The sequence below is a fragment of the Leptonychotes weddellii genome, chromosome 14 (genome assembly GCF_054177405.1).
Source record: "Leptonychotes weddellii isolate Sample4059 chromosome 14, ASM5417740v2, whole genome shotgun sequence".
Lineage (NCBI taxonomy): Eukaryota > Metazoa > Chordata > Mammalia > Carnivora > Phocidae > Leptonychotes > Leptonychotes weddellii.
Window position 1 is genome coordinate 6,064,379 of NC_138382.1, and position 20,231 is coordinate 6,084,609.

Genomic DNA, 20,231 nt, shown 5'->3' on the forward strand with positions numbered 1-20,231 from the left:
TGTGTGTCTTCTTTGGAAAAACCTCTATTCAGATCTTCTGCCCATTTTTTAGTTGGATTGTTGTGGAGCTTTTTTTCCTGTTGAGTTGTATGGATTCTTTGTGTATTTTGAGTATTAACTCCTTATTGGATGTATCATTTGCAAATATCTTCTCCCATTCAGTAGGTTGCTTTTTTATCTTGTTAATGGTTTCCTTTGCTGTGCAGAAGCTTTTTTTTTTTTTTTTTTAGTTTGATGCAGTCCCACTTGTTTATTTTTGGTTTTGTTGCTTTTACTTTTGATGTCAGATTGAAAAAAAATCATCTCCAAGACTGTGTCAGGGAGCTTACTCTAAGTTTTCTTCCGGGAGAATTACAGTTTCAGGTTTTATATTCATCTTTAATTTTTGATTTAGTCCTTCAGCCACTAGATGGATTTAAGTACATTAAGTAAGGGCTCTCCCCCCTTACCCCCAGCCCTGCTTTGTAAAAATTATAAGTGGTGGCCAAATTAAAAAAAGGGCCATTGAGGACTTAGAGTTCTAGAGTTATTCATAGGATGAATGTGTGACTTTTGTTTTTGGTATGAGTTAACAATACAAATGACCTTTGAGTTGGAACTATTCCTGGACTAGGTGTAGGAGTGATTCAGTCTATGTCTTTGTAACACAACCGGTGGGCAAAAAAGAACCAAACACCCATATTTACCTTAGTCTAAATAGAGTCAATTAACAAGTCATCTGGTTATTTTAGCACTAGGTAAAAACATAGATTTTAAGTCATTTATGGTGATTCAGAGAAGTTTTTATTTTTAATTATCTATTTAATCTTTTGGTGAACAAACTTATCTTTACTCTTTTTCCTTATTTTCCCTTAAAAATATATTTCTCTTTTTGGTTTGCTTTCAGATGCTGCATTCTCTGGTTTGACAAAATCAGCAATGGAGACTTTTTTTTTTTCTTTAAGTTTGGGTTATCAGGTGTAGAGAAAATACAGCAAAGGGCAAAGAACCCAGATTTGGGGTAAAATCCAGCTGGTTTTGATTCCTTGCCCTGTCTCTTGCTGGCTCTGGAATCCGGAAAATAACTCTTCTGAGCTTCAGTTTCCTAAACTTTAAAAAAGTAAGATAATAATACTTACCTTATGAGGTTGTTGGCAGGGTCAAAGAAGTCCACTTGGCTCTTGAACAACATGGGTGTGAACTGGATGGTGCCACCAATGTGCAGAGATTTTAGAGTCCAGCACTGTGAATGTATTTTCTCTTATGATTTTCTTAACACCATTTCCTTTTCTCTAGCTCACTTTATTATAAGAATACATATATAAATACAATATTAATATTAATACAATATGTATTAATCGACTGTGTTATTGGTAAGGCTTCCGATCAACAGTAGGCTATTGGTAAAGTTTTGGGGGAGTCAGAAGTTATATACGGATTTTCAACCATGTGGGGTTGGCACCTCTAGCTTCCGCATTGCTCAAGGGTCAACTGTAATGGACGACTACGATGCCAGCCAATCGGCAGGAACCCGTATCTTAAACGTTACTTCCTTTTTCTTCTATGTGGGCAGACGGAGATTCAGCTCTGTTTAGCTGCAGTATAAGTGGATCATTAAAAGTGAAGGAAATTTACAGCTAGTTCACGTTTGTCACTCAACAGATGAAGGAAATCAGAGGAGTGAAGTGTCTTATTCAAGAGGACAGATTGTGAGGCAGAAGAGAGATTAGAACCCCTGTGTCCCCCTTCCTCAAACCCAGACCTTTCCTCTTACAGTGTGGCTTGTCCCGTGATCCAGTAAGCCTTACTCTTGGATTCTGTAAAACACAGCAACCACCTAAACGAAGCCCCCAGTCTAGTCACCAGAGGGATAGTAGCATGTATGATCTCTATCTACTTGGACATCATATTTGTTATAACATAACTGGTTACTTAAGTAAGGTTATATTGTGTGTAATTTGTCCTGTGGTTATCATAAAACCCTTTCCTGAAATGTAGAAATACTCACAATTTGGGTGTCTTTTTGGTGTAGCATGAGATGGCACCCGGTTATAAGGTTTGTGTCCAGGGAATGGCTTGTCTAAAGGGTGTGTGCATTTAAACTTGGACAGATATTGGCAGATTTCATCTCCATAGGTGATTGTATGCCCTCTCACTAGCCATATATGGGAATGCCAGTTGCTTCCGTACCTCAGGAACACAGTATTTGCTGATCTGGTAGATGAAAAATGTTCATCTTTTTGAGAATCCAGTGACCCATTTTGATTTTCTCCCTTGTTCCTCAGCCTGTCTTCCCTACCATGTTTCTTCCCCATCTCTTTCTGTCCATCGTTGGTTGAGATTTTAGATTGCTTAAAGTCTTTTATGGGAAGCAGCCCCTGAAAAGGTGATCTAGAAGGGCCAAAAGTTGAGACATTGACAGGAAATTGGGTTCAAACAGGATGAGAAAAACAATGAATCACTCCCAAGAATTAGTCAATAGCAAAACACTGATTCAACACACAGTTGACCTAAAATTCCTAGGTTTTTGGAGTGGGATTTTATGGGGTAAGACCTTAGGGATATTGATGGATTGATAAGGCCTCTGGTCAACTCATCCTGTTGTGACCAACGAGTATGTCTTTGACCTGAAATAGCCTAAAGTTCAGTTGCAGGATGTTGAGCATTACTGAGTCCACTAGACCCACCGCAGTCCAGAAAAGTTGTAGATGGGTAGGTCAGCCTCACAGCTGGGTTTGGAGGGAAGTGGAAGATACCTTGGCCTCCTGTAAGCTTCTTCAAGACCAATATCCTGATTATTTACTGTCCCTCATGGTACCGCAGAAGGCCAAGCCCATGATAAGCATTTGTTCCTTGTCTGTTTAAAACTTGCTGAAAACTAAGAGACTTTGGAATTAGGGCCAAAACCCTGAGTTCTTTCTTGTATCTTTAGGCCACTCTTGTGTTCTGACTCGGGCTGGAAAACCCCTGCCAGGCCTGCAGAGAGGGAACACTGAGTTGGCCCTCCCCTGCCCTCCACATGCCTTTGTCCTCCCTTTGTGCGCACTTTGCAAGAACTGTCCCTGCTCATTGAAAACAGGAGGGTCAAGGTCATTGACTCTTTTCTGTATTTTTCCAGCAGGAACATTCATTCATTGTTTTAACACTTTTTTAGGCAGCACAGCAGAGTGATTAAGTGCAGGGGCTCTGGAGCCACACTGCCTGGGTTTAAATCATGACTCAGCTGCTCAACATGTTGCTCACATACTCCGTGCCTCAGTTTTGTCATCTGTAAATGAGGATAACTAAATATACGTATGTACATATGTACATATGTGGGCATGGGTGTATGTGGCTTAACCGAGTGCCTACCTTATAGTCAGTTATCTGTATGCTTATTACCATTAATACTACATTTTTTAAAATTTCAATCACTCTAAGGTTAAGTGGAAGAAATGCTTACTGTGCGCAACTCTTGCAAACATTTCCCGCATATTCCCTTCACTCACAATAACTCCGTAGATATTATCATCCTCTTTTTATGACTGGAAGCTAAGGCACAGAGAGGTTAAATACACTGTTCAAGGAACTGAGCTTCAGTGGACTCAGAAGTTTTCTTCTTTCCTTCCGCTCTTAGGTCTCCTCACCCGAGTCTACCTAATTTTCTTTTTAAGTCCCAGAGAAGGTTAAAATACAAATTCTCTGGGACACACCACAGGAGCTGTAATGAAGTCTTGTTTTGCTTTGTTTTCATCGAGCGTGAGCCCGTGTAATCATCCTCAATATGAATGAATGTAAGGGGTTTTCTTAAACTCAAATATTGATTAAGCCAAGACCACAGTTTTGGATCTGATGGGGTTGTAGGCAAGAAACCAGCAATAAGGAGAAGTGTAGTGTTTTCTAGAAAAGGGTGAGGGTGCTGGGCCTCTGTAGGAGGGAGGAGGCAGTGCAGATCATCTGTACCACAGCTCTGCCTCATACATGTTTCTGGAAGAAGCACGCTGACCCTCATGGGGTGGGAATGGGAGGGACGTATCCTGAGGTCCCTGGGAGCCCAGACAGGCCATCTCTCATTGACACAGGACACACGAGACCAAACAAAGAACAGCATTCTTGGACATAACACCCCTGAAGCCAAGAATATGACACGTACGGGGAGGTGCCACTTTGACTAGGAAGAAATACTCTTCTTTTTGATCACAAGGAGCTATGGATTTTTCCTTCTTCACTACCTTATTAGTGAAGACACCTGATGGCTTAATTTTGTGTTTTTAACATTTTTATGTTTCAACAATGTTCTTCTTCAGTAATTCCCTAATAGTTTTGAAATAGTGATCTGTTGTCCTTTCCCCTTTAGTCATGTGTTGCTTGAATTCTTAAAGCTATGTATGTGAATACATAGTTTTGTATTATCTTTAATATACAAACAGACACCGACACACATATGTTTGTTTTTTCTTAAAACTTTTGTGAAGGGAAAAATATACACTATTCAAGATTAGAATCTTCAGGCATTTCCATTTTTAATTTTGAGATAAATGTATTAAACTGAGCAATAGCTCAGTTTCTGTCCTCTTTATAAATGGAGTGCTGTGTCCCCACAGAACTGAGTTTCAACTGTCCCACTGTTGTGGCAGAAATGAATATCTGGGTTATAAAGAGACATGAAAACTAGCCCAGACCAAAATCTTTGGGAGCAGTTCATAAAAATAAAAGTGAAACAAACATTTACATTTTGTGTGAAGGAATTTGTGGTGGATAAGCCTTTTCACCAGCTTTTTTTTTTAACATGGGCATACGGATATAGATGTTTTTGTCACAATTAAATCACTGGTAACTCCTGAAGACTTGTCTATTTCATTTTCTTTCTGAGGACTGAAGACAGGCCTTTCGGGGTGAGGCCTTTTGGACTGGCAAGCTGCTGCGTGGGATTTGGCAGTGAAGTACTTGTGCTTTTTGAAAAGGAGTATCAGTATATCTCTTTTGGCCATGATTTAAAAACATATGACTTTATAAATATTGTGAAATTTAATTGTGTTTTTTTTGCATCATAGTAAAAGGCACTGCAGTTCTCAAGGAACATGATACTAGATTGTAAGATTGTAAGATTCTTGTGGGAAAGAACAGGTCTTATTTATCTCTTTCCTCTCTGTCCCGGAAACACACTCTATATATAGTTGGTACTCAGTAAATATTTACTGAGGCGAATTCAATCTAAAATGCATTCACCACCCGCCCCCCCGCCCCCCGCTTCCCCTCTGGTAACCACCAGGTGGTTCTCTGTATTTAAGTCTGCTTTTTGTTTGTCTCTATTTTTCTTTGTTCGTTTGTTTCTTAAATTCCACAAAGAGTGAAATCATATGGTATTTGTCTTTCACTGACTTATTTGCCTTAGTGTAATACACTGTAGCTCCGTCAGTGTCATTGCAAATAGCAGGATTTCATTCTTCTTGATGGTTGAGTAATATTCTGTTGTGTGTGTATATATATATATATGTATACACACACACACCACATCTTCTTTATCCATTCACCTCTCAACGGACACTTGGGCTGCTTCCATAATTTGGCTCTTGTAAATAATGCTGCAATAACACAGGGGTGCATGTATCTTTTTGAATTAATGTTTTTGTATTCTTTGGGTAAATACCCAGTAATGGAATTTGGTAATTCTATTTTTAGCAAACCTCCATACTGTTTTCCAGTTTGCATTCCCACCAACGGTGCACGAGAGTTCATATTTCTCCACATCCCCACCAACCCTTGTTGTTTCTTGTGTTGTTGATTTTAGCCATTCTGACAGGTGTGAGGTGGTATCTCATTGCAGCTTTGATTTGCATTTCCCTGATAATTGATGATATTGAACATCTTTTTGTGTGTCTGTTGGCCATCTGGATGTCTCCTTTGGAGAAATGTCTGTTCATGTCTTCTGCCTATTTTTAATTGGATTATTTGGGGGGCTGGTGGTGTAATTGAGTCATATAAGTTCTTTATATATTTTTTATATTAACCCCTTATTGGATATTGTCATTTGCATATATGTTCTCCCATTCAGTAGGTTGTCTTTTTGTTTTGTTGATTATTTCCTTTGCTGTGTGTCCTGTGAACTTTTACAGCTTTTTTTTTTTAAAGATTTTATTTATTTATTTGAGAGAGAGAGAATGAGAGACAGAGAGCATGAGAGGGGGGAGGGTCAGAGGGAGAAGCAGACTCCCTGCTGAGCAGAGAGCCTGATGCGGGACTCGATCCCGGGACTCCAGGATCATGACCTGAGCCGAAGGCAGTCGCTTAACCAACTGAGCCACCCAGGCGCCCGTGTCCTGTGAACTTTTAATATCCTTTCAAATTTGGGGTAAGGGACAGACACCTTATTGAATCACTTAGGACACACTTAGGATGGGCAAAGTAAGGGAGAATTGTACTTCTATTGACCTTACTTATTTCTCATTTCAGTGAGTACTAATTGAGAACATTTATTTTTCTTACCATTCTCTCCCCTTTATTAACTAACTGAATCACCAACTATTTATTAAGCATATGTTTTATATGAATAATCGGGCTAAGCAATGGGACTACAAAGGAAAATAAAATCTAATACTTGTTTCCAAAAGGAAGCAGGTCAATTAATTATTGCAAGTGACCCGAGAAGAAGGATTTAACTATATGCCCCTAACTTATCTTTAACTATCTTCTCTTTCCCATATTCATTATTCTTATTCCCTTTGAGAAGTAGAATTCTCGTAGGGCATGTGGGGAGAGAAGACAAATCCAGATCTACCATGCTGTGACCAGACCTTGTCTAGCCAGTGAGCTGCGTTCCATGGGGCATGAACTAGTAGAGTTTACTAGTGGGTGAATGAGCTTCACTTTATGCAAGTGATCTAAAGTTCATTGGGCTGACTCCATGGTAACTAACCATAATACAAAATGGACAGTGGTGAAATGGGACCAGCAGGGCTGGGTAAATCTCTGGATTGTTCAGCGGCCAGAGAGAGCAATTTTGTGTGTGTGTGTGGGGGGGGTGTGTAGGGAGGAGGAAAGGGGAGGACTTCCTGGAGAAAATGGTGAGGCTTGGACTATGTGACGGGATTGGGGCCCCTTAGGATCCGTACTGGTCACGTGACATAAACACATGGATACTGCATATTTCTGTCTTCGGTGCTCAGTGAATGTTCATCTCATATGTATGAATCCTTGTTGTTGTTTTTTTTTTTTTTTCCTTAAATTTCCTATTGTTTTCTAACTTTTATGTGTCATCCTTGTGTGAGGGCCATGCTAATATTCTCTGTATTGTTCCAGTTTTAGTGTGTGTGCTGCTGAAGCGAGCATTGTTTTCTAATTTTTAATGTGATTGTCAGGGTAGCTGTCTGTTCCACTTTGTGAGGACCGAGTCCGCATCCTGCGTGGTCTGTTCTTCTTCACGGCGGGGGGCTCGCACACTGCTTCCCAGGCGTGAAAGGATTTGGTTGGAGTGTTTTCACCAGGGGAGTGAGGTTTTAGATCTACCTGGAAATTGCTGATTGTTGTCCTATTTTGTTTATAAGGATATCATCTCAGAATCCATTTTTCCTTTTCCTCTTTTCATCTCAAAACTTCCTCTCATCTTCTACCGATAGTGGTTCCATAGAGTGGTGGCTGTGCATATATATTCAGGGCTCTCACATGAAAGGACAATGCTCGTTTTGCCAGGATAAGTGGAGAAGGAATAATATATGTGAATCTACAACCTAAATAAGGAATGGCAAAATATCAAAGTACGTTATGTTTTTACAGCTATTCTAGCTCTGTACTCAATCTGACCATAAAAAACTAATATTTTCACTGTTACCTCTTAGCAGTATTTTAGGTTTTCTCTTCCTTTCCTCCACTTAACATGGATTATTAGCAGCAAACTAGTACAATTATTGCTTTTTTTTAAAATTTGAAACTTTGCCATATTTTCGTGGTCAGTCCAATTAAATTAAACAGTTACAAACTGCCAGCCAAGTGTGTGCAGAGCACTACACTGGACACTTGTAGGGGCTGTGAAGGTGAGGAGTAGAGAGTCCCTGCCTCCTCAGGGCTCGTGACCCAGCAGGGAGGACGTGTCCGTAAATCATCCTGTTAGCAGGCTGTACAGAATGCGGCAACTAAGAACAACCCAGCTCTGTGGGAGTTGACGGGAAGATAGGGTAATCTACACAGAAGTTACCCCAAGTTCCCCAAGTTCATGAATTTCTTTGGTTAGTAAAGTTGTTTCCACAATGCCTAAAATCCCCACTATGCACAGTGCCAGGCACCTCCTCAGACTGTGTTAAAAAATAGTGCACATAGGTGGTAAAGCCCCTAAAACTCATTAAAAGGATATGCAGTGGAAAGTAAGTCTGTCTCCTGACACATTCCATCACTTTCTCTCTCTAGAGACACCCACTTTTCACAATTCCCCATGTGTGATTAATTGTGAAAGATGTGTTGCTGATCAGTTCTTTTGAAATTTCATTGCCTTCAACACAGTGTAGTAAACACTCCACAAATGTGCCAGGTGCTGTGTTAAGTACTGGGAATACCAAGACTAGGACTCTGGTCTCTGAAACATTCACAGTCTGGTACACATAAAGATAGGACTTGGGCTATAACATGTTCAGTGATATGATAGAGATAAGGGGTAAGTGTTCTGATAACTCAGGGAGGGAATACAGGACTCACCACCCTACAGTGGTGCCAGGTTGCTTCACGGAGATCATGATCCTCTAGCTAGCACTCGGGGATGCGGGTTTCCCTGGGCTGAGGGAGAGGCAAGTAAATCCTTGGCCAATAGAACCACATACTCAGAGAAAGAGAAGACTGAAAATATATGTTGAGTCTATTAGTAGGGCTAGGGTGTAGGATATGTGCAGTGGTAGATATGTCTGGAGGTTGTGGCCAAATTATTAGGGGCACCGAATTTCTCATCCTGCAAGATTTGGACCTCATCCATGCAAGGGCAAAGGGAAGTGGCTGAAGGAGTACAGTCATGGTAAGGATATGAGGTGTAACTGTCTTTCAGAAGGATCATTTTGGTGGTCCTCTGAAGGCTGGAACGGACAGGGGAGGAGGTAGAAGTGTGGGGATCAGTTAGGTTATAACTCTGGCTATACCCTGGCCAGGATGAAACGAGAAGGCGGCAGTGGGGATGAAGAGAAAACAGATCTGAGATCTCCCAGAAGGACAAATGACGGGCTTTGAGGATAACAGGAACGGATCAGGCATGCTCCCAGCTCAGGATCTGGCCTCCTGCTAAGGGGCACTCGTAGATGAATTAGCCTTTGTGTATGGTCTTTGCCAGCGGTCTAGGGAGAAACCGAGCATTCTCAGGATGCGGAGGAAGAACTAGGAAGAAAAGGCAACCCTGAGAAACCATCACCTCTTAAATAGCGGGCACATAAAAAGCCCTGTGTGGTAGAGGAAAAGTGATTGATTAGGCCGTCTAGAGTCGCACAGCCTGGGGGGGACCGAGTGAGGAGGAAGGGCTCCTTAGTGTCTGCCCACTGCGAGCGAGAAGTCAGCTGGAGGGGAGGCTGAGAGAGAGCTTGGGCAGGGAGAACGTCCGTGTTGGCCTCTGAGGGCAGAGATGACTGGCGTGGTGAGGAGGAGAGGTCCGAGGGGAAGGCCTCGGAGCGGGCAGAGGTGACCTGCCCAGCTCCGCTGGCTGGCGTGTGGCGGCAGGGGAGAAGTAGGGCTGGGCGTACCGTCTCTCCTCCCACCAGAATGCCCCTCGGTGCCCCCGCGCTTGGGAGACGAGAGGCCACGTGTGGGAGGGAAGGATGGCAGTCAGGAGAGATGGTGATCAGGGCAGCGGGAGGGAGGAGGTTCTTCAGAGCCGCCACGGGGCGTCCGTTCCTAGCGCCGGACCTGGGCTGTGTCTGTCCACTGCTTTCACAGGCAAGCTGTTTGCTTGTTGCCGTGGAGTGTCTAATTTTATGCATAAACCCAAGTGAGATCATTTTCTCTGGGCTTTTTTAATCCCCTCAGAAAAGTTTTGCATCCCTCTGCCTGTAGAACTCGACGGTCACTTTTCCTCGCAGATGGGGCCAGCCCTGTCGGCATCTTTCTGACCCACATCAATGTGAACGCAAAAGGCACCTCAGCAAGGAGCGCGATGCCACATGGTATAGAGGGTTCCTGCGTGTCGGTGGAGATGGAGCGATTAATGGCCACAGTCCTGACATGGTGTTCTGGAAAGAGCATCCGTCCACACAAGGGGGAAGCCAGGGACTTTGTTAGGTCACCAGAGCCCGGAGCTTGAAAAGCAGCTTTAGTGTACGGCATGCTTCTGTTGTTTATAACTTTCTGTAATGTGTGATAACAAAGAGCAGTGTGTGGTAACAAAGAACACTCTGTTACCACGAGTTATTTTAACCACCAGCTTTCGGCTGCTCAGCCTTTTTTCCCCCTTCTTCCTCACAGCTCTGTTTCTGGCTCCATGTCTTTGTCACCCACTTCCACCTCCTCCCCAGCTGCTCCTCCTCGTCTCCTTGTGTGAAGTCCTTCCCCGTGGCTGTTTCTCCTCCACCACGGAGAACCTGCCGGAGGCTTTTGGCTTTATAGCACGAGCAGTTTGACACTCTTTTCCAAACTCTTCTTGCATATGCATTGCTCCCAAGGGTTCTTCACGCTTAGAGAACCCCAGGATGGAGGGTATTCCAGGGGCTTCTCTCAGTATGAGGAGGGAGGGGCTCCTCTTGGAATAGAGGGGGAGAAAGTGTGTGTGCACGTGTGTGTATGTGTGCACACACATGTGCGCGTGTGTCAGAGAGAGAGAGAGAGAAAGAAGGAAGATAGATCAGAGGTTTGGAGGGCTTCATAGTCCTTTTCTCTCTCCCAGAGGACTCCTTGCTGGGTTTTTAATGCTACTAAGCCAAAAACACAGAATAATCATTATTAAACTGGGACTGGAAAAGTTTTGTTTTGTTCTGAAAAACCTGACCTCAGACTTTGAATAGCCACCGAGCCCCAAGTGGCTCCACCTCGACCCCCTGAAGAGAGGCAGGCAATCAGATGTGACTGTGCGGTAAATGGTGTGAGCCCAGAATGGTCCAGCAGAGGCAAGTTTCTTTCTCTAGAGGTAATTTCTACATGGATCGTCTTTTATTCTGGCCTGAATTAGCAAGTGATACCAGACATTGTTGATGTAGGCAAATGATACAGGAGACAGGGTCTATAGGAAGCTTGGCTGATGATCTTGCATAAATTTCAAGGTTGAGAGTGATTTTACAGCTCTCCTTACACTTTCTGCAGTGGATTTTTGTTTGTTTGTTTGGCTCGGTTTATAGAACACACTGAAATAGTTTGCTTAAATCTCTTTACTCCTGAACCTTGTTGTACATGTCTTCAATGGCATAAATCATACCAAGAAAGAGTTATTTTAAAAATCTGAAGATTTCGGGCGCCTGGGTGGCTCAGTTGGTTAAGCGACTGCCTTCGGCTCAGGTCATGATCCCGGAGTCCCAGGATCGAGTCCCGCATTGGGCTCCCTGCTCAGAGGGGAGCCTGCTTCTCCCTCTGACCCTCCCCCCTCTCATGCTCTCTCTCTATCTCATTCTCTCTCTCAAATAAACAAAATATTTAAAAAAAAATAAAAATAGGGCGCCTGGGTGGCTCAGTTGGTTAAGCGACTGCCTTCGGCTCGGGTCATGATCCTGGAGTCCCGGGATCGAGTCCCGCATCGGGCTCCCTGCTCAGCGGGGAGCCTGCTTCTCCCTCTGACCCTCCCCCCTCTCATGTGCTCTCTCATTCTCTCTCTCTCAAATAAATAAATAAAATCTTTAAAAAAAATAAAAAATAAAAAATAAATAAATAAAAATCTGAAGATTTCAATTAAAAAATCCCTGTGGATTGGCTCTTTGGCCTTTGAAAAGTCAATTAACATCTCCCTTGCTCATTTTCTTTACCTGTAAATGGGGGAGTTGAGCAAGTCTGATGTCCTATCGGTTTCAAACATTCATTAGTAATCGGACAGACTCAGAGCTGGAAACTGGATTTCACTTTAGTGTCTCAATTCCACGGGTCAGGTGGCCGGTGCCGAGAGGGCTGCAGTAAGGATTACAGACTGCGGGGCTCAGTGGGAAGGAGTGGGGTAGATGAGTGACGGCCGCCTTGCATGCAGTCATTCGGGGTGGTGGCATGTGGTATTTGGTTTGTTCCATTATGTTTTTGGCGTCCCTTCTCTAACCTACTAAGAGGGACCAGAGGGCAGTTATGTTTTCATTTTTCACACACGTGCACGTGCACACACACACACACACACACACCCCTCATTTGAACCAAATTGTTGATGAAACCATCAGCTTGTGTTCTATTCCTTCTCCAGGTGATTTAGCTTCAGTTAAATCAGATTTCTGTTCCCTACTTCATATGTCTTAAAACCAAAGGGAAAAGAGAAAAAGGTGTATAGATGGCCCATTTTAAACACATCACCACTTCATGGGCGCCTGGGTGGCTCAGTCATTTTGGACATCTGACTCTTGATCTCAGCTCAGGTCTTGATCTCGGGGTCGTGGGTTCGGGCCCTGTGCTGAGCTCCACACGGAGCTCTGTGCTCAGCATGGAGCCTACTTAAAAAATAAAAATAAACACTTCACGACTTCAAGCCCAGGTCTCCTAAAATCTTGGTTGCTTGGCAGAAGACAAGATACAAAATGATAGCCAGTTACCCATCTAATATAATATAGCATCGAGCCCTACAGTGTAACTTTTTTATGATCATGGCCCTAGGATCAAAAAGGTATGGAGAATTGCACATGGGAAATTATATAAACTCTATCTTAAGTGTGTTCCGAAAGTGACTTTTTATACTATTTTTTATAATTGCTCTAGGATGTTAGACAAAGTTATGTTTTCAAAATATCCAGGTGAAGAATGGAGAGCTTAAAAAGAGTGTTTTTAGAATGCTGGATGGGAATAGGTGATGTTAATCAGATTTCAAGGTTCATCTTGACCCTCTGTCTCTCGGGACACTGATCAAAGTTTTGTGAATCCTTCTGATGCAGAGTTACTCATTAGAGTTCTCAGCACATAATTATGGACTGTCAGAAGATTTCGGTTTTGTGTAATAAATGAGTAGCATGCCTGCGGCTTGCTGAGGTGTTAGCTTAATAACCTCATAAGATAGGTTGTTTTTCTTCTCCCTCAAGACCTGAGCAGACTGGCTTATGTCTTGTCCACCCGATCTCAAATGGAGGTGAGCAGACTAGGCCTTAGATTTCTTTAAAAGTTTATTTTGAAGAGGAAGAAACACAGCTTCTTATGTTACTCCCTTTTCCTTTGTTCTTTCTTCTTTTGAATTGGAAGCATAACAGATTTTGTTTTTATGCCTAAACCTTGGTAAGGATGTGTAAGTTTTTCTCCTACCACGTACGGTTCTGTGTAGTAAGATGTTAGCGAATCGGTGCTGATAAGCAGTGCCACGTACGGTTCTATGTAGTAAGATGTTAGTAAATCGGTGCTGATAAGCAGTGCCACATTGAAATTGCTGCTTGCATGATACTCTTACTCGGGGATGCAATTATTTCCCTTGGTTTTGACAAGATGTCAACTGTGATATGCACAGAGCAGAAACATATCCTAAGACACTATAGTGCATTAGAAATCTTTCCAGGGGAAAACTCAAGGATGTGTCTGGGGCTCCCATTCTGACTCCATCCTCTGCCTTTGTATGTTTGTTTATATTTAGATTATTAGCTGATTCTGAAGTGGCATTTAAGAAGCATGAATCATTCTATTTAGCGATCATAATTAACATGGGTTTCTAGGAATATTTTGCCTTCATTTTTAGTATAAAGAGATGGAGAGCAATTCATGATTAGTCATTCTACTGGTAATGGTGGTAGACGTACTTTTTTATAATAGCTTCAAGAGGGAAATAGAGGTGCCTAATTACTACAGGATTGTATTGCACACCTACTGTGTGCTCTCACTGTTGAGAATACAGAGACGTATCAGATACAGAGCCAGCCAGTGAGGAGTTTATAGTCTAGTTGGGGAAGATATTAATCAGGATAGGTTAGTTGCTATAACAGACCTCCAAATGTCATTGAGCTTATTTTTAATTTGCAGTCAAAGTTTATTTCTATCGGGTTGGGGGCTCTCCATACATTCATCCAGGGACCCATGCTCTATCCACCTCGGCTCGATTATTCTGGAAGTCTACAGTGTTCTCTCTCCGTTTAGCCAGATGGGGAACAAAGAAAAAGAGGATTATACATGGAAGTCTGAAAATGGACAAGTCCCTACTGTTCACACCTCATTGGCTAAAAAAGGAGGCACATGGTCCAGTGTAGGTGCAAGGGAGGCTGGGGAGTGTAGTCTGATTTAGTTAACGGCTGATGGCCTCTGCCATCATGGGCTCACTTACTTACTTACAGCGGTAACATGCTGCAGAGTAGAAAGAGTTGACTGTGGTAAGGACAGAATGGGCAAAGCCTGGGGAAGCCTGGGAGAGAGGAACTGGATGCTTTAGAGTATTTTGAGAAGAAATCAAGCGGGTCATGTCTGTGCTATTGTGTCTGGCAGTCGTGTTCCCACACAGCATGGCAATCCTCAGTGCTATGTTGGGATTTGAGTGTGTGGACCGCATCGAGTATGAAGCCCATTGTGTAACCCAGGCACAGCTCAGGGAAGCGTGGCGGTCACTCAGTCTTGGAGCAGACTCGACCATCGCGACCAAGAGCCAGCCAGGCAAGGCTGGGACAGTGAGCCGCAGAGTGGAAACCCTGCCTGCAGAAACCTGGTTGATCTGTGGGACTGTGTGTGTCCAGGGGCTATGAATGGCAAACAGAACCACCTCACACTGTTAAGGGGTGAAAGAGGCGTGAAGGTTGCACGGTGTAGCACAAAGAAGATCCAACGGAAGGCCTGGTTTTGGGCGTCACTCCTGACCAGCCTTGTGCTGCCTGCTCCTCACTTGATCTTTCTCAGCCTGGATATTCAGTATCCATGATAGATCTTTAATGCCTTTAGATTGCTTCCCGTGGTGACTCTGGGGGATTTCAGGTTTCAGCTAACTCTAAGAGGTGTCCCATTTAGGACCAAGATTAGAGTCAGAAATCTGAGGGGATGCCAAAAGCCCATTAATCCAGATAAATAATATTTTAGTGTAATATTTGAAGTGATTAATCTTAATACCCCCCAAAAAATTCATGATGGATAAAATATAAAAATTTAAAATAGGACCAGGTCAGTGTTACTGGTTTTCCCTTTTACTTTGGCTCTAGTGTGGCTCAACACAGCCCTGTTCATGATCTTGTCTTTATTTAAAGTTTTGAGATTTTGCTGGTCTTGGACTTTTTTTAGATTGATGTTGATTAATGAAGGTACTGCATCAAAATGTTATTTATTTTGATTACCAATTTGGAGGCCCCTTAGACTGTGTATTTGAGGTGAATGCCTCATAGCTGACCATGGACTGAGCCCTGGTTTACTTTCTTCTGTATCCCCAGTGCCTAGCATGATGCCTGACGTGTGGTGTATGTTCAGGAAATGCTCAAGAATGCAAGGATATTGGGAAAATAAACACGTAAACTAACAGGTGACGCATCTTGGAATTAGAAGAAAGGCTCGGATGGTTCGGGACTCACAGCCCACAGTCCCTGGCTGAACCATAAAGCCAGTTTGCACAGTGACCCAGCATAGCCAGAGTCACTGGGTCTTAGAAGCCCGCAGATTCCTGCACACTTTTCCAGTGGTATTTTCCACACAGATCCTTGTTTGTAGTCTTAAATGACTGTGCATATTTTTCATCTTTTAGGGAGGAATGTATTCGTAGTGTCCCCTCTTTTATCAATAGCTATCTGTTGAATACCTACCCTTTTTTTTTTCCTTCCCTTTCCTTTTTTAAGTTTTCTGGGGGGAGGCAGGGTTTATGTTTGCTTATCAGCAGCTACAATTTATTGAATTTCTCTTGTGTGTTGGGTGTTTTTATTTAATTAATTAATTTAGAGAGAGAGAGCAAATGAGCTGGGGGAGAGGGGCAGAAGGAGAGGAAGAGAGAGAATCTTAAGCAGGCTCCACACTCAGCACAGAACCCAACATGAGGCTCAATCTCATGACCCTGGTATCATGACCTGAGCCAAAGAGTTGGACACTTAACCGACTGAGCCAGCCAGGCATCCCAGTGTGTTGGGTGTTTTTATTGATCACAGAAACCTTTGGTTTTTGTTTGTTTGTTTGTTTGTTTTGTTTGTTTCTTGTTTCTTGTTTTTATCTGTCTGTCAGAGGTAGAACTGGAGGCTGCCCCTGGTTGTGAGTGGTAAAGCTAGGATTTTGGTCCACCTTTCTCTGGATTTCTCCAGAGCCCAGGCCCTTCCCAGCACCGAGGACACGCATGGGGATAAAGGTATTTTCCTGGTCGTGACCTGAACTGTGTATCCCCAGAGGAGGGGAGCAGAAGGAAGACTCTGGAACTGCCTGGGCCTCCGCTGGCTGGAGGAACTTCCCTGGAGAGGGAAACCCCATCAGTGCAACAGGTTGCCCCAGTTTTCAGACATTCCTGGATTGGGTCGCTTCCTCTTTTCTCTGTCTTCACTATGGTTTGCTCGTGCTGCGGGCATTTAGGAAAGCAGCATCCCTTTCCGAGCAAGCCCAGGGCAGGCATCGAAGCGATCTACTTCCTAGTCTGGCTTTGACCAGGATTTTAAGCAAGTCAAGCTCTTTGAGCTTTGATCTTTTCTTCTGTGAAGAGGGAATAATTCTGATACTTAACACTCAACACCTCTGTTGACAGTAGTAGAGAAGATATAAGGAAAAAGTATTTGCAGATTATAAATATCACCTATGCAGAATTTACAGTTTGGAATTTGTTTCAAAAGCCATGTGACCCCATTTTGGGGGGGATCAAAGGAGGTAAAGACATAAGCTAAAACCAAACTCTAGTAGAAGGTGGATGCAGGAAAACCACCTTTAATATGAAATATCTTGTTTGCGTCAAAATCTTTTATGTTTGAACAGTTTGAGTATCACAAAGATCTGGTTCAGTTTAACAATTGGAAACAAAAGGCTGCATTTTCAGCAAATAGCCTGGATTTTTTTTTTTTAAAGAAATGGAAGCTTAATAGATTTTGAGGGGGATATGGGGCATTTCAAACTTCAGATTTCTCTTATTCGGAACTTTCAGTGCTCTCTCTGAGCTCTAAAGTAGCTAAACACACTTTTAGTAGCTTCACTGAAAGAAAGTACAACCTGGAGCCAAGAACTTTCCTGCCAAACTTTAAGCTAGAGCAGATTTTTAAAATCATGTTAGAAACCTGTGGAAGAAGGAGGCTCATAATGAAAAACGGTGACCTATTCTTAACAGCAGGCATGGCAGTGACTCAGTAATAATGGTTTCTGCACCATATTACCCCAGCCTGGCTGGAAAGGATCTCTTGGTTGTGGTCAAAAGAGGGGGCCTTAGATGGGACAGCCAGGTGTTTATCAGGCACTCGGTGGCCGAGATCTTCTGTTTCGCTTGAACTGTTATTGGGGCCAAGTAGATGTCCCGAGAGCCCTGGATCATGCAAGAATTGCATAGTTACAGAATCATGAGATTTGGAAAGGGACTCAGGTTGTGTGGATTAGTGGTTGCCAGACTGGGCTCTACCGAAGAACCCAAGAGTTCCACAGAAGGATGGGGCAGGGCAGGAAGGAACAGGGCTTTGTAGAAGCTGCTGGTGGAGTGGGGGCATGCAAGTAAGGGGCAGGATGCTCCATACTCCCATTTCAGCCAAAGCACCTCTGCTTTTAAATATTACACATTGAGTTGGGCATAAGATTATATTTGTGAAAAGGATTACACTGACAAAAATGCTTTTAAGACTACTGACCTGGCTTAACTTTCTCTTAGTTAGGAATTTCATTTATAATATCCTGGACATGAGGTTACTCCTTCTCAGTTTACCAGCTCCAGTGATAGGGAACCGTATCAGCCAGGGTCCACTAAAGACACCAGAATCCCGCCAGTCATTTTAACAGAGAGACTCCAGTATAGAGATTGCTAAGTAGGTATTAGAACAACGGGAAGGTAAAGACGGGGAGGAAGCAGCAGTCACCCCTTGAGATGGGAACGAGGAGAAGAGGTCAGAATTACGAAAACTTAGGAGCTCAGAAAAGGGTCCCAGGGAGCTAGGAAGCAGGTCTCTGAGGAGGGAGCTGTGCCAATGAGGCCGGGTCTCAGAGCGACGGAAAACAACAAAGTGGAATCCTTGCTGCTGCCAAGATGGGGGACCATCCCTGGGGTGATGCTGAAAGGAACAGAAGAACGTGGAAGGAGCCAGCCTTGCTCCCTCTTGTGGCTTTCCTCTCGTGCTCCCTGCGGGCAGAGGCCAACAGGGAGCCCCCTTGCCCCCTGGCACAGGAAGAGTGTGGCTGCCCAGCCCCAGCCCCAGCATCAAAAAGCTGAGATGCAGCCGCTCCGCATCCAACACAGGGACTCCGTTTCCCCCTCGGTGTCCCCTGACATTGTTGAATCAGCTTTAAATGAGAAACACAGAAGCAGACAGGAAAACAAAAGTCCTTTCCCTTTGGAGGGAATTTATCTTCCTGCCTAAGTTTGCCAGGCACACCCAGTCCCTTCAGCCTGCCTCGAGGACATGTTGAATAGACATTTTGGTTGTCATCCTCTGGACACCTTCCAGTTTGTCAGTGTCTCTTTTAAATATAGTTCTCAATTTGTCGGCACCTACCGAAAGCCTCAACAGTGCGCATACTTTTTTTTTTTTTTTAAAGATTTTTATTTATTTATTTGACAGAGAGAGATAGCGAGAGCAGGAACACAAGCAGGGGGAGTGGGAGAGGGAGAAGCAGGCTTCCCGCCGAGCCTCGACCGCAGGACCCTGGGATCACGACCTGAGCAGAAGGCAGACGCTCAACGACTGAGCCACCCAGGCGCCCCGCGCATACTTTTTGTCTTAGCAGTTCCAACTCTAGAAATTTATCCTTATGAATTTTTCATGGTCTGCATAGAAATTTAGCTAGAAGGGTATTAATTTCAAAGTTGCTGATAATTTTTAAAAATTTTGGAGAGACCAGAAATGTTCAAGAAGAGGAGATTGGTTTGTACTATGGAGTACTTGGCAGGTAGTATAGATGATGATGAAGAAAGTCTAACAGTATGAAAAGAAAGCCATGTTCTGTTTTTAGGTAAAAGAGGCAGGTCATAAAATGGTGCACACGGCATCGTTTCAGTTTTTTTTTTAAAGATTTTATTTATTTATTTGACAGAGAGAGACACAGCGAGAGAGGGAACACAAGCAGGGGGAGTGGGAGAGGGAGAAGCAGGCTTCCCGTGGAGCAGGGAGCCCGATGTGGGGCTTGATCCCAGGACCCTGGGATCCTGACCTGAGCCGAAGGCAGACACTTAACGACTGAGCCGCCCAGGCGCCCCTGCATCATTTCACTGTTGTACATACTACATACGTCCATGTTAGAAAAACAACATTGGGATGATATATGCCAACTGTCCAATGTATGATTGGTTATTTTTAGGTGGAGATACAGTGGACAGTTTAAATTTTTTTCTTTGTTTATTTTTATTTTAAACATATTTTACAATTAAAGTATATTTCCTTTTGTACTAAGGCAAAAATTAATTAGTGCTGAGAATGGATCATCATGGGAACGGATCTGATGTATCATCTGTCATCCTCATGGTGTGTCACTTACATTTTTTCATAAATATGTCTTTTATATCTTCACTGGGAAATTGCATTGGTGGGAAGATTGCTGGGGCAACCAGGTGACTGTAAGCTGCCCCCCTGACTATAGGAGACTTTGAGCAAGTCTCTTAAACAAGAACTTACGTTTCTGTCTCTGGAAAATCCAGAAGATTGCAGCAGATGATCCTCTTAGATTGGCCTTAGCTGTAGATTCTGTGGTTTGCTGAAAATGCCTAATGTCCAGTGGAGGCAAAATCCCATTTACTGAGGTCATGGTTGCTTTGTAGGTGACATAGGAGGCTGAGACCAGGTGCCTGAAATATAACTGGGTCCTATGTTGACGACTTAAAGAAATGCCGTCTAAGAAGAGGTCTTGCTGCAGGGATAGAGCCCCAAACATGGCTCTTCATGGTGATGGCATTTCCAAATTAATGGAATAGGGAAAACAAAACAAATCTATGTTGTAAGAAGGAATCACTTTATAAGATATAGAGCCACGAGAGAATATAGTCCAGTTGGGTAGAACCTTCAAATCTGACAAAGGAGGGAGGGAGTTTAGAGACTGACAACTGAAAAGAGATGGAGAACAGGGATGTGGCTGAGTTTCTCAGGATTGTGGGGTTTGGC

General features: G+C 43.3%; 1 protein-coding gene and 1 non-coding gene across 8 annotated transcripts in view; one reads left to right on the forward strand and one right to left on the reverse strand.

Annotated features, from left to right (window-relative positions):
• GLIS3 (GLIS family zinc finger 3) overlaps window positions 1–20,231 on the forward strand; it is a 445,030-nt gene that overhangs the window by 178,225 nt on the left and 246,574 nt on the right. The window lies entirely within an intron of this gene.
• On the reverse strand, window positions 7,181–7,287 carry LOC115944380 (U6 spliceosomal RNA). The gene has a single exon (XR_004078932.1). It is a non-coding gene; the product is annotated as a U6 spliceosomal RNA (small nuclear RNA).